The sequence below is a fragment of the Pristiophorus japonicus genome, chromosome 8 (genome assembly GCF_044704955.1).
Source record: "Pristiophorus japonicus isolate sPriJap1 chromosome 8, sPriJap1.hap1, whole genome shotgun sequence".
NCBI classification, from domain to species: Eukaryota; Metazoa; Chordata; class Chondrichthyes; family Pristiophoridae; genus Pristiophorus; species Pristiophorus japonicus.
Window position 1 is genome coordinate 46,586,264 of NC_091984.1, and position 13,929 is coordinate 46,600,192.

The 13,929-nt window shown below is 45.8% G+C and overlaps 2 long non-coding RNA genes across 2 annotated transcripts in view; one reads left to right on the forward strand and one right to left on the reverse strand.

The window, feature by feature from the left end:
• Window positions 1-3,236: 3,236 nt before the first annotated feature.
• Window positions 3,237-7,541, reverse strand: LOC139268502 (uncharacterized). The gene is made up of 2 exons (XR_011594041.1): window positions 7,441-7,541; window positions 3,237-3,570 (listed from the first exon to the last, which is right to left on the reverse strand). It is a non-coding gene; the product is annotated as an uncharacterized lncRNA (long non-coding RNA).
• A 48-nt stretch (window positions 7,542-7,589) lies between these two features.
• LOC139268501 (uncharacterized) overlaps window positions 7,590-13,929 on the forward strand; it is a 72,873-nt gene continuing 66,533 nt past the window's right edge. The window contains exon 1 of the long non-coding RNA XR_011594039.1: window positions 7,590-8,014. This is a non-coding gene — a long non-coding RNA (uncharacterized lncRNA). The remainder of the gene's footprint in view (window positions 8,015-13,929) is intronic.

Here is a 13,929-nt window from a genome sequence, read left to right on the forward strand (position 1 = left end):
TACCAATATCAGTGTCCTCGACCAGGCTAACATCCCCAATATTGAAGCACTGACCACACTCGATCAGCTTCGCTGGGCAGGCCACATAGTTCGCATGCCAGATACGAGACTCCCTAAGCAAATGCTTTATGCGGAGCTCCTTCATGGTAAATGAGCCAAAGGAGGACAGTGGAAACATTATAAGGACACCCTCAAAGCCTTCCTGGTAAAGCGCGACATCACCACTGACACCTGGGAGACCCTGGCCGAAGACCGCCCGAGGTGGAGAAAGTACATCCAGGAAGGCATTGAGCTCTTCGAGTTTCAACGCAAAGAGCGTGAAGAGTCCAAGCACAGGCAGCAGAAGGAGCGCGCGGCAAATCAGCCCCACCGACCCGTTCCCTCGATGAATGTCTGTCCCACCTATAACAGGGTCTATGGCTCTCGTATCGGACTGTTCAGCCATCAAAGAACTCACATTGGGAGTGGAAGCAAGTCTACCTCGATTCCGAGGGACTGCCTATGATGATGACATATACTGAGAAACAAAAGAAAGAAAGACCTGCATTTATATAGTACATTTCACAACCCTAGGACGTCCCAAAGCACTTTACAGCCAATTGCGTACTTTTGAAGTGTAGTTACTGAAGTCATGTAGGAAACGCGGCAACCAATTTGTACTCAGCAAAGTCCCACAAACAACAATTAAATAACTGACCAGATAATCTGTTTTAGTGATGTTGGTTAAAGGCCAAATCTTTTTCAGGACACCGGGATAACTCCCTGCTCTTCAAAATAGTGCCATGGAGTCTTTTACGTCCACCTGAGGGGGCAAGCAGGGCCTCAGTTTAAAGTCTCATCTGAAAGGTGGCACCTCTGACAGTGCAGCACTCCCTCAGTACTTCACTATCAACCTAGATCTTGTGCTCAAATCTCCGGAGTTGGACTTGAACTCGCAACTTTCAGAAACGAGAGTACAATTGCTGGGTCATAGCTAGCATCACCTCCAATCGAGTGTAGGCCACATACACTGAGGAATCAGCCTCCAACCTCCATTGCATCGCGAGTGGATTGAAATTACATTGCACACTATTTTTAAGTCTTTGGTTGATGTGTTCACATCAAATTCCTGTGTGCACTATTTTAACAACCTATTTATTTTAAATAAAAAATAATGCAGAGAGGAATTTCAATCCATGAATGTACATAAAAGCTTTAAATTAAGAATATCTAGATATTGCTTCTTTGGCACCAGTGCAAATGGCAGCCCCTCACCCACACACACCATTGCAATTGCGTAGAAATGTATTTCACCCGAAATGCCAACATAAGTTGAGGTCGAAGATCAGCTATGATCTTATTGAATGATGGAGCAGGCTCGAGGGGCTGTATGGCCTACTTCTACTCCTAATTCTTAATTCTTATAAGCCAATGATGAGATGTGGAAAATGAGGCCAGCATACACTCTAGAACTTGCTGTTGCAACATTAGTGCAGAAACGCAAGATGATATGATTTTAGCAGAAGCTTTAACCCAGTTAAAATAACAGATTAATGTCATCATTAAAATAGTGGATCGAAAAATGCCATACAAATGTGTTAAAATTTCATATGTTAGTATTGCAAATATTAATATTTTTTAAAATGTCATGTATTTTGGTTGCACATGTTCAAAAGAAAAAAAATAGTTATTTGATATAATTCTATTTATCTTACATTGAATTATAGGATAGAATTAAAGGGCTTCTTCCTATGTGAAGCCTGTTTGTGTGATAGAAGTTAATTGTGCCGTGTTGAATAGATCTTATTAGTGTAAGCACTTGCATTATTAATGTAAAAATAGCCAGACCACGTAGGTGGCAAGGAAGAAAAGGGCAACTTAATATATGTTTTATTTTAAAAGTAATTAAGTGGCATTTAGATCTCATTATGTTGGGAGTTGCCTCAAATCTGCAAAAATGACATAGATTTTCCAATTATTGGATATAGGAGGAATAACCCATAGGATCATTCCCAAAATGCAGTCTTCGAATCCAGTTTCACAAAGGGCCACTTTTTCACTGAACGTAAACAGAACAGTAAGTTATAATTAAAGAAAGCAAAACATAGTTTCAAGTTGCATGTGTGGTGGGTACTACCTTGATTAAAAAACCAAGTGCCTTGAAGGAAAAATAAGAAGCATATGTAAGCATTCACATCTACTTATAAAAATACATTAAACAGATCAAAAAATATACCCTGCCTTCTCCAATTCTGCTCAGTAAGTCCTGAAATACTTACACATGCATGTTTCTGCTTGTGTGTTCGTAATTATATATGTGCATATTCGTGCTTGTATTTGTATGTTTCAGTGTTCTCTGCATATATACAAGCTTGCTCATGCATTTACATGTTTCTGTATTAGTGTGATGCTGCGTCTGTCATATTCTGCAATTATTGCATGTTTGCACGTATAGGTTTGTGCATTTGTCTGCTTATGTAAACAGTTGCATCTTTATGTGCAACCACTTGCATGTGTATGTATGTCTTAGTTTATGATTAAGATAGATAATATCACTAATTAATCAACTAGATTGCTAAATTCAGTGCTACCCAGAACTCGGCCTAGAAACTGCATAAGGCCTGAAAACGGGCATGGGCATCACGCAGCGTTCTGTACACGCGCCTGTTCAAAGTGGTGCAGGCAGCATGCAAATTTTGTGCTGACTGCTCATTCTAATTATTGCAGCGCTGATCTCCGCGCTAAATGAGCTGCTGATTGGCTTAGCACTCAACAGAAGAGCCAATATCGGGTGCAGTGCACTGGGCAATAAAGTATGGCCTAGGTTCTCTGCACTACTGGAAGGGGAGGTGGTTTGTTGCCGAAGCACCTCATTGTCATTGTGGCCCAACAGCCAAGTGGAAAGAACAAGGAGATTTTCAGATGCAACACTGGAGGCCTTGGTCCTGGGGCACAAAGACACCGATAGGTCCTCTACCTGCAAGGGGGCAGGAGGCCTTCTAGGCTGGACACCAGAAGGCTGCAGGAGGAGATCGCTCAAACCATCGCTGTGACGAGTGTTGGCTCCAGCACCTGAATCCAGCGCCGCAAAAAGTTTAACAATCTCACACGAGTGGTGTGAGCAGAACCCTTTAATTGAGAAGCAAGGTGTTCTCCACTCCCTGTCCTCAGCGACTTTAAACAACTCTAGAAAGCTCCAAACAGTTGCACAAACTTACGCAGAGTCAGTAGAAATGAAAAAGCAAGTCAGCTGCAAGTTAATTGATAATCCCTTTATATAGCGATGTTCGGGGATCTGTCCTGCTACTGAACACATGCTCAACTGGTCGTGATTAGGAGAGGGTGCTAAGTGGAGTGGCGACGTCAAAAATGCAGATCGTGCATCAAATCAGTGGTGCACACTCATTGACGTCACAATCTGCCTCATCTAAATATCTGTAGCGAGCACAGGCAAAGGCAGCTTGCCAACCTGCTGAAAATGGCGGCCACCACGGGACCCATCAGAAGCGAGGTGGAAGTGAGGCGGATTCCCTTTTTTCTTCCAATCGGGCCTTAATGGCCAGCGCTAAAGGCTCCAATTTGGTGGCCCTCCTGTATTGAATAGGGAAAAAAATAGAAAAACAAGGTTAGCCACCAATATACATTAGCTGCAAAGTTGTGGGCAGAGTTTAAGTATGTAGACTGTACTGCCAAACATTGAACACAGCCAGCCAGCTTCATCACTTCTCACAACTTGTAGGCCACAACACTGCTGTACAAGCGGTTATGGCCTACAACTATCATTCCGGCATTTTTTTTCCCGTGGGCTAAAAGTTTGATTGCGTAGCACTACGGGTGCCATTTTTGGGTCAAAAATGGTGTCCAAACCACGCGCACACATGTTTGGTGAAGGCTGCACCGGACACCACCTTGGTGAGGGCGTAAGCGTCGACACTGGGAGCATGCGGCAGAAGTATAGTAAGTAGGCAGATTGTGATGACAATCAGCGTGCAAAGTTGATTTGACTCCAGCTGTATCATTTTTGTCCTCAACGCTCAGGTGAGTTGTTGATTAATTTCTACTGGCTCTGTGTAAATTTGTGGAAGTGTTTGGAGCTTTCCAGAGTTGTTTAAAGTAGGTGAGGTGACAGGTAGTGGTTCTGCAAGTGAAGAAGGCTTTGGTTCTGACTTCAAGTGTTCTGGTCAGACCAGTTGCTCCCTGTCATGGGTGCTCTAGTGTCATCCCCCTTGGTCTGCTGCATGACAGGGAGATGGAGCAGAGGCAGAGAAGAAGAGGACAAGCAGCTCGTAGAGGGAGGAGGATGGAGAGAAGAGCCCTCAGCGGGGGGCCTTACCCACCCAGGGTTTTCCAAGAGCAATTCTCTTACCTCAACCTGAGCCAAGAGCAGTGTATGAAGTGATTGCTCTTTATGAAGAAGTTGCTCACAGAAGAGATGCCACCTCTTGCAATCAGCCCTGCCGCCAGTGGCTGTGAAGGTGATTGTGGCCCTGTATTTCTTTGCGACGGGATCCTTCCAGGCTGAAGTAAGCGACGTCTGTAACATCTCCCAGTTCGCCGTCCATTGCTGCATAAGAGAGATGATAGATACTCTTTATGCCAGGAGAGGGGACTTCATTGTCTTCTCTCCGACCAGAGAGAAGCAGGCTGAGTGTGCACGTTGCTTTGCCGGGATAGCGGGCTTCCCCATGTTGCAGGGTGCCATCGACTGCATGCATGCTGAGATGTATCACAACCGCAAAGGTTATCACTCACTGAATGTCCTGTTGGTGTGTGACCATGCTCAGCGCAACGTGATGGTGACTGCCCAGTATCCTGGCAGCAGTCATGATGCTTCCTTTCTGTGCCAGTCCACTGTTCCCTCAGTCTCTGAGCCACCATGACAAACCAGAGGGTGACTACTGGCCAACTAGGGCTATTGCTTAACCACCTGGCTCATGATACCACTCCGTGACCCAATCACACATGGGCAGCATGAGTACAATGAGAGCCATACTAACACACAAAATCTGATAGAGCAGATCATTGGCATCCTTAAACAATGCTTCGGCCCTGCATTACTCACCAGGACGCATCTCAAGATTTGTTGTGGCCTGCTGCATGCTCCACAACCTCACTATCATAGGGGCACAGCATACAACGACCCGCTGAGGAGGAGGATGACCTCGAGCATATCTGGGCCTAGAATGTCCAGCTGTGGACTACACTACCTCAGCATGGGCAGCAGCAGTCTGGGCTGGCCGGCTGGCTGACAGGCAACAGCAGGGGCACTGGTGGAGGGGCAGTGGTGGGAGGACGAATGCTGTTGGGCATGTTGGATTTCTTGGATCTCCGAAATGAGAAAGACACAAGGGCAGCATTGTGGTGAGGTGAGGGGGCGGGGGGGAGGGGGGAAGCAAGTGGTACACACTTACACCATGTGCAGCTCGTAAATCAGAAGAGACTGTGGATGAAGGAGAAGTGGGATATGAAAAGGAAAATAAATTAGGAGGAGACCAGCATCTTGTTTTCTTTCAGCCTCACCGCTGGCCACAGGCTCAGTCATGCCCCTCCCAAGAATGGCCAGCACCATCTCTTTCTGGGGGTAAGGTGATGCAGGCGAGCCTGTCCACCGCCGGTGAGGTTCTGGTGGTGCCGGTTATGCACCGCCTTTTCCTGCAAGAGAAAGGAAGGTGTGTCAGTGAGTGCAGTGCAGTGTGTTTGGGTGATGTGCCTGTCGTGGTTGAATAGCTGACAGTGTGTGCAAGCTGTGAGATGTATGAGGCATGTGGAAGCGGTAAGTGTGTGAAGGTGAGGTGAAGCTATGAATGTGAATATGAGTTGTGTTTGGGATAAATTGTTGGTAGGTCAGTGATGGGGTGTGGTGCATTGAGCAGTGTGTGAGGCTCGAGGTGCAGATGGCGGGATTTGACATTTGAAGATGAATTCACTGACCATGACCTCTCGTGAGATCATTATACTTCCTTTCACTGCGTCTACATCCTCAGGGCTACACTGTTTGCATTCACTACAGTGGCTCTCTGCTCCCACTGCACTTTGTTCTTTTGCCTGGAGGGTCTCCTGGCCCCCTGTGGAAAGAGCACCTCTCTCCTCCTATTGGCCTCTTGCACCAAGGCCTCCATTGCTACATCGGAGAAACTTGGTGCACGGACTCTCCCATGTTATGCCATTATTAATTGTTCTAATTTAATGTCTTCCCCAGCCAATTCAATGATGTACTGCAGGCAGAATATACCTCCCCTTTAAGAGGTGCAGATTGCCTTTAAGTAGTGCAGGTTAGCTTTAATTGGTGCTAGCCTCGCACAAACTTGGGCCCCCCGCTGAGTTTCAGCCACTCAGCAGTGCCTTCAGCACTGGGCTGAATGCCATAATCATGAAAATAAGCAGGCAGCACGAAGAGCACTTACTGCCTGCAATCCTCCGATCACACAGCGTGATCCCTGCAACCGTTTACGGGGGCAAACCAATTTTTGGCCCATATTTTTGTGTGAGTGAGCAAGTACTGGAATATTCTGAATGTTCCTGAATTAATTTCCAATCCTGTTCTGTCCTTCCATTCCCAGAACAAATACAGCATGGAAATATTAAATGGCATTAATTATTTATGAACATACAAAAAAGACCCCCAGTTGGTCCATCAAGCCTGCCCCATCTCATAATGGCTGGAGAATCATGCCTACACTCATCATACTCCTTATATGCTCCATCACAAAGACCACTGACTTCCACCTCTGTAGCAGCACCCATCTCCACCCCTGCCTCAGCCCGTCTGCTGCCGAAACCCTCCTCCATGCTTTTGTCGCCTCTAAATTTGACTATTCCAATGCTCTCCCATCCCATCCTCTACCCTCCATATACTTCAGTTCATCCAAAACTCTGCTGTTTGTACCCTAACCCGCACCAAGTACCCTTTTCCCATCATCCCTGTACCAGCTCACTTACATCGGCTCCAATTTAAAATTCTCATTCTCGCGTTCCAATCTCTTCACGGCCTTGCCCCTCCATATCTCTGTAACTTCCTCACAACTTTCCAAGAACGTTATGTTCCTCGAACTCTGGCCTTTTACATATCTTCCACTCCCTTTGCCACACCATCACCATGCGTGTTTTTACCCTTCTAGGAAGTAAGCTCTGGAATTCTCTCCCTAAACCTCTCCACCTGTCCACCTCTCTTTCTACTCCTACCTCTTTAACTAAGCTTTTAGTCACCCCTTCTAACATCTCCTTCTTTGGCTTGGCATCAATTTTTGTTAAAGGCACTGTATAAATGCAAGCCTTTCTTGTTCTTGTTGGGAGCTGACTTCCCTCTTGGTCTACCTTTAGGGTCTCAACTTCGGTTTAGCAACAGAGCATCTCAAAGAAAATTCTCAACACCTAGGGCCCAGGTTTCAGCTGTCCCGCAGAACCGCGTGCCTGCGAGAGGCCCGCCTATTTTGCTAAATTAAAAGCGCGCCTAAAACTTACTTCGCAATTCTCCGTGTTCAGCAGGCCTGTTTAGCAGTCAGCGCAGCACAGCACAAGCAGCTGGGGACGGAGCCACAGCCTTGCGCAGAAAAGAGTGCTGGCAGCTGCGCGCACGCGCAGTGGCTCCTGGCCCTCCCAGCGGATCCTGTCTCCGGGGGACCCTATCCCTGGCCGAAGGGACGTCGTGATGTTCGACGCCCCTATCCCGGGCCGAGTGGCCTGCCTGCCTCACTGTCACTCGCCTCGCCTCGTCGCCACTGCCCTTACCTCGAGGCATCCGCTCCGGCCCGCCCGAACACCTCCTCCGCGATGGGGCAGCCCGACCAGCTATTCGGCGGGCCCCGCCCGAACTCCTCCCCGTTGGAGGGCCCCACCTGAACACCTCCTCGGCAGCGGGGCACGTCTGACCAGCAGCTCTTCGGCAGCGGGGCCCGCCCAAACTCCTCCCCAGTGGCAGGCCCCGCCTGAACACCTCCTCGGCAGCGGGGCCCGCCCGACCAACGCTTCGGCAGGCAGGGCTGCATGTGCTGTTGGAGGGCTCCCGGTGCTCCCGAACGGATAGGTGCTGCAGTGGGTGAGTAGAAACTTTAAATTTTTGATTTATTGATTTATTGATTGATGTTTTATTTTTTAAATTTTAAATTTTTTTATTTTTTTTTGATTGATTGATTTATTGGTTGATTTAATTATCATTTATTATTGATGATGGCTCTTTATTGCTAAAAGTGAAGTGTTTAATGATTTGGAAAATCCCCTAACTTCCTTTTAACTTCCCTCCACCCTCCCCCCGCCCCCATCTCTGGCTACCTGCACCTAGTTTCTGAAGTGTACAAAAGTCGACAATTGCTCTGTTCTAAGTTAGTTTGGAGTAACTTTTCGCTGCCTAAACTTGCAAAACAGGTGTAAGTGGCTGGTAACGACCCCATTTGAAAAAAAACTGAACTAAAATGAAACTAACCTAACTCACTAGAACTGGAGCAAACTAAATGCCGAGAATTGCGATTTCTAAGCTACTCCAAACTAAACTAGTTGCTCCAAAAAAATAGGAGCAACTCCAGCCGAAACTTCCTCTATGGTCCTTTCCTGTATGAGAGTGGAGCTGTCATATATCTTACATGCTTAACAGATGTTATTCATCCCTGTGCCCTTAGAAGTGATGAGTGTGGTCTTGGCTGGCTATCACTATCTGTGTGCAGGAAAGGAGAGGAAAGCTTTCCCATCTTTTATTTTCTGGTACCATGTGATCATGTTCATTTCTTTGACCAATTGTATACATTACAGCTGCTTTTGTAAATATCATCACAGATGTTAAAATGGCTTTTTTGCTTCCAACTCCAAGAATTGGAATCGTAAAATCTCTGAAAAATGACTTTGGCAGCAATGGTTCTTGTCAATTTGTAACATAAGAACATAAGAAATAGAAGGAGGAGTAGGTTAGTTGGCCCCTCGGGCCTGCTCTGCCATTTAATAAGATCATGGCAGATCTGATCATGGACTCAGCTCCACTTCCCTGCCTGCTCCCCATAACTCTTGACTCCCTTATCGCTCAAAAATCTGTCTATCACTGCCTTAAATATAGTCAATAACCCAGCCTCCTCAGCTTTCTGGGGCAGAGAATTCCATAGATTTACAACCCTCTGAGAGAAGAAATTTCTTCTCATCCCAGTTTTAAATGGGCGGCCCTTTATTCTAAGATTATGTCCCCTAGTTTTAGTTTCCCCTATGAGTGGAAATATCCTCTCTGCATCCATCTTGTCGAGCCCGCTCATTATCTTATATGTTTCAATAAGATCACCTCTCATTCTTCTGAGCTCCAATGTGTATAGGCCCAACCTACTCAACCTATCCTCATAAATCAACCCCCTCATCTCTGGAATCAACCTAGTGAACCTTCTCTGAACAGCCTCCAATGCAAGTATATCCTTCCTTAAATACGGAGACCAAAACTGTACACAGTATTCCAGGTGTGGCCTCACCAATACCCTGTACAGTTGTAGCAGGACTTCCCTGCTTTTATACTCCATCCCCCTTGCAATAAAGCCGAACATTTCATTTGCCTTCCTGATTATTTGCTGTACCTACATACTAACATTTTGTGTTTCATGCACAAGGACCCCCAGGTCCCTCTGTACTGCAGAACTTTGCAATTTTTCTCCATTTAAATTATTATTTGCTTTTCTATTATTTCCGCCAAAGTGCATAACGTCATATTTTTTCATCTGCCAAATGTTTACCCACTCACTTAGCCTGTCTATATCCCTTTGCAGATTTTTTGTGTCCTCCTCAAAATTTGCTTTCCCACCCATCTTTGTATCATCAGCAAACTTGGCTACAGTATACTCGGTCCCTTCATCCAAGCCATTAATATAGATTGTAAATAGTTGAGGACCCAGCACTGATCCCTGCGGCACCCCACTAGCCCCTTAATTATCCATTATTGGGATGTTTTTCGTGTCTTCTACTGTAAAGACCGATACAAAATATTTGTTCAACATCTCTGCCATTTTCCTGTTCCCCATTATTATTTCTCCAGTCTCATCCTCTAAACAACCAACATTTACTTTAGCCACTCTTTTCCTTTTTATGTACCTCTCTTACTATCTGTTTTAATATTTCATGCTAGTTTACTTTCATAATCTATCTTCCCTCTCTTTATTATTTTTTTAGTCATTCTTTGCTGGCTTTTAAAAGTTTCCCAATCCTCTGACCTCCCACTAGTCTTGGCCACATTGTATGCCCTTGTTTTCAATTTGATACCATCCCTTATTTCTTTAGTTAGCCATGGATGGTTATCCATTCTCTTACAGTTTTTCCTTCTCATTGGAATATATTTTTGTTGATTGTTATGAAATATCTCCTTAAATGTCTGCCACTGCTCATCAACCGTCCTACACTTTAATTTATTTTCCCATTCCACTTTAGCCAACTCTGCCTTTATACCTTTGTATTCTCCTTTCTTTAAGCTTAGGACACAAGTTTGAGATCCAACTTTCTCACCCTACAACTGAATTTGAAATTCACCCATGCAATGGTCATTCATTCCTAGAGGATCATTTACCAGGAGATTGTTTATTAATCCTGTCTCATTACACAGGACCAGATCTAACATAGCCTGATCCATGGTTGGTTCCGCAACGTACTGTTCAAGGAAACTATCCGGATACATTCTATGATCTCTTCCTCAAGGCTACCCTGGCCAATTTGATTTGCCCAACCAATATGGAGGTTAAAATCGCCCATGATTATTGCCGTTCCTTTTTTACAAGCCTCTATTAATTCTTGCTTTACACTCTGTCCAACATTGTAGCTATTGTTAGGGGGTCTATAAAATAGGCCCACCAGCGACTTTTTCCCCTTATTATTCCTTATCTCTAACCAAACTGAGTCAGCATCTTGATCTTCTGAGCCAATATCGTTTCTGTTGTGTATGGAGAAAGATTCAGACTCAACACTGTGAGCTCAAAGTAAAGTGTGACTTTAGTCTTTTACTGCAGGGGTCCAGAGTGCCTCTCCAACCTGTGAAGCCTCCTTAAATACCTGTGCTCCCAAGGGATTGGGACTCCAGGGGACAGGGGATAAACCCTCTGGTGGCTGTACAGAGTAAATACAAGTCCACATACATAACAACACTCCTCCCCCCACCAGCCCCCCTCTCCCCCCCCCCCCCAAAGTCAATAGTATAACTATTTACAATGTGAGTCAATCTGGGGCCCTTCTTGCCGTAAGAGAAGGGCAAAATTCATGGGAACTGCCACCCCGCAAGGAAATATAATTTGGAACTATCTACCAGAAAGTTTGAAGTCCTAAAATGCTCATGGAAGAAACTACGAACTTTAATCGAATTTGGGATTCTACAAGACAAATTAAGTCTGTGGGCAGGGCTAGAGAACTAAAGAAGCCAGTTTGATTATTGAAACTGTCTGGGGCATTGAGACTAAAGTAAATTGTCTGGAAATGGATACTCGAAAACCCTTCTCCACAAGAGACATTAACATTGCAATAACTAACTCAGAGATGGCCAGCCATTAACCTGAACCTGGAAAGCCATTTTCAGCCTATGCATAAAAACAAAAGGCCCACTCCAGCCTGCATGCAAAAACCAAGCACAAAGAACATTGCGATTACCAAGTTAATATTTCCATCAAGAAACAGATTTAGAAGATCAACCCACCTGAGACATATTAACTTTTACCGAGCCCGTCAAAATATTACAAAGAAATGTCGAGCCCGCCAAAATTAAACAAAGAATTTTGGTCTGATTTGAAGCGAAGATTAGGACAGCTCCTACAGTATAACTGGCCCCTATTTTAACAAAGGGTATGCCATACTATGCCTATGCCATCAAGAAGGGAGGGAAACCAACGCGACAGTTGTAAACTAACTTTTCCAGCCTCGACGTCCTGAAATCGAAAATGAAGGAAGAACATCACCATCGTGACAGCAACCGACCACAGCCAACGTGGTACCACTAAAAACCACCGCGATCGACCAACTCAAAACAAAACTTCACAAGGAAGAAACCGAAGAATCGAAAGTTTCCACTCTATAATCTAGGCCTGACTACCAACAGGTGAAAAAGTTACCTAAAACGACTTTGAAACCTATTTCTAACGAAAGAAAATGGGTACTTACCCGGCAAATCCAAAACGCACCCTACCGCATCAGCGGACTCAACCCAACTGAAGATTGTGCAGTAAGAAGTCCTCTCCAACGTTCGGGGTACGGCAAGCAGAACCTACAGAATCCAACGAACCCTGAAACTGCGAACTACTGCTAACTGACCAGAAAGGATTGGTAAGCATAGTCCCTGTCTGCCCTGGAGTCTAACCTAGCCAGTATTAGGTATTTTGGAGGTGGGAGGTGTAATTTTCACTGCAATCCCTTTGAATGTGTGATGTACTGTTCTTTATTAGTGTAATTATAAGAGTGACATTATATTTTCTTATCCTCAATAAAATCAAAGTTCTTTTGCACCAAACCAGTGGTCTTTTGCACATCCCCCAAATAAATCCAGAGTCTAGAACCCAAGGGAGTGGGAGCGATTCGAACTGCTCAAGTAGGTCAGAGGTGAACCTGACCCCCAGGACAATCCCTTACAAAATGGCGACTGCGGCAGGACTCTTGTATAAGGGGTGTGATGCAGATAGTGCTGGCTTGGGAGAAAGAACCAAGATGGAAGAGAGGATTTTCTCCCATTTGTATAAGAAGGTCAATGTCACTAAAGAATGGGTGCTTGGTCTATTGCGCGCTGAGCGTCCAGTTGATGGTGCAGCCCAGTGGACAACAAGCAAGGACCATAAAGAGTCTGTAGAGAAGGCAATTTGGTTGGTCTGTCTACAGCGATAGGTCCAACTCCTAGACAACACCGTTGAGTCACTACAAGCAGAATTATGGGAATGCGCAGAGACCCATCAGGAAAGGGCTATGGCAGAAGAAAGGTTATGGGGAGAACTCCATAAACTAAAACAGGGAAAGACCCAGCTAATGGAAAGGTTTAAAAACAGTCAGGACTATTTTCAATGTCAGGTTACCGAGGCCAAAAATAATGAAAAGATACTGCGGGAGGAAAGCACTCACCTCACTCTACAAGTAAAAGAGCTGGAGGAAAAATTAAGAGACGTGCAGGCAGCATATAAAGTAGCTAGCTCTAACGGGTTTGAGTCAGGAGACCATGATCCCTGCCAGCAACAAATCAAAAGTTTAAATCTTGCTATGGCCAAGGAAAAAGGCATGGTATGCCTAATAAACCCGGGTACGGCCCAGGTAAGCCTGGAAGAGAAAGAAGAAACTGTTCAGCCACCACCTGTGGCACCGGTGACTACACCGGTTCAGCGGCAGGAGGGGCGAACAAGTTACGGGGCGGACAGGGATAGCGAACCACCACCACCTGTGGCACCGAGTTTCAGCTCGGCTTGGCAGCAGGGAGGAGGGGTAGGCGAGCCAGAACAGGAAGAGCCAGAACCAGGGTCAATGTGCCCGGTCCGGCAACAGAAGTTTGGCCCGCCCACCAGTCAAAGGGTACAGGGCCCCTGGAAAGTCAGTTTGTGGTCCCCCACACTCCCCAACAGCTTAGGGCTATGATAAGCCACCTGGGAAAGCTAACTCCAAAGGAAGAGTCCTCGGTTCACTTTATGGAAGTGGAACAGGCAGGGGATATTAATGGGTATGATGATGCTGAGATAGCAAAGATGCTCCTCCTTACCCTGGACGGCAAGCTGTACCACTCTCTCTCTACCGAGAGCAAAAGGGGACAGAGAACATTTGTCGCCGTCCAGGAAGACATTTTAGAAGCTATGGGCTGTAATGACGGGAGTAACCTTCTCCAGAGCAGAGAAAACGGTGCAGCTCACAGGGGAAACCCCACAGGCCTTCGCAGACAGAATGTGGCCTGTGTACCAGAGCACCTGTGCAGGGGACCCCAACCGAAATCAGTTAAGCCGGGACGAGAGAGCCCACTGGCTCCGAAGCCTGGTAGCAAATAGCTTACCC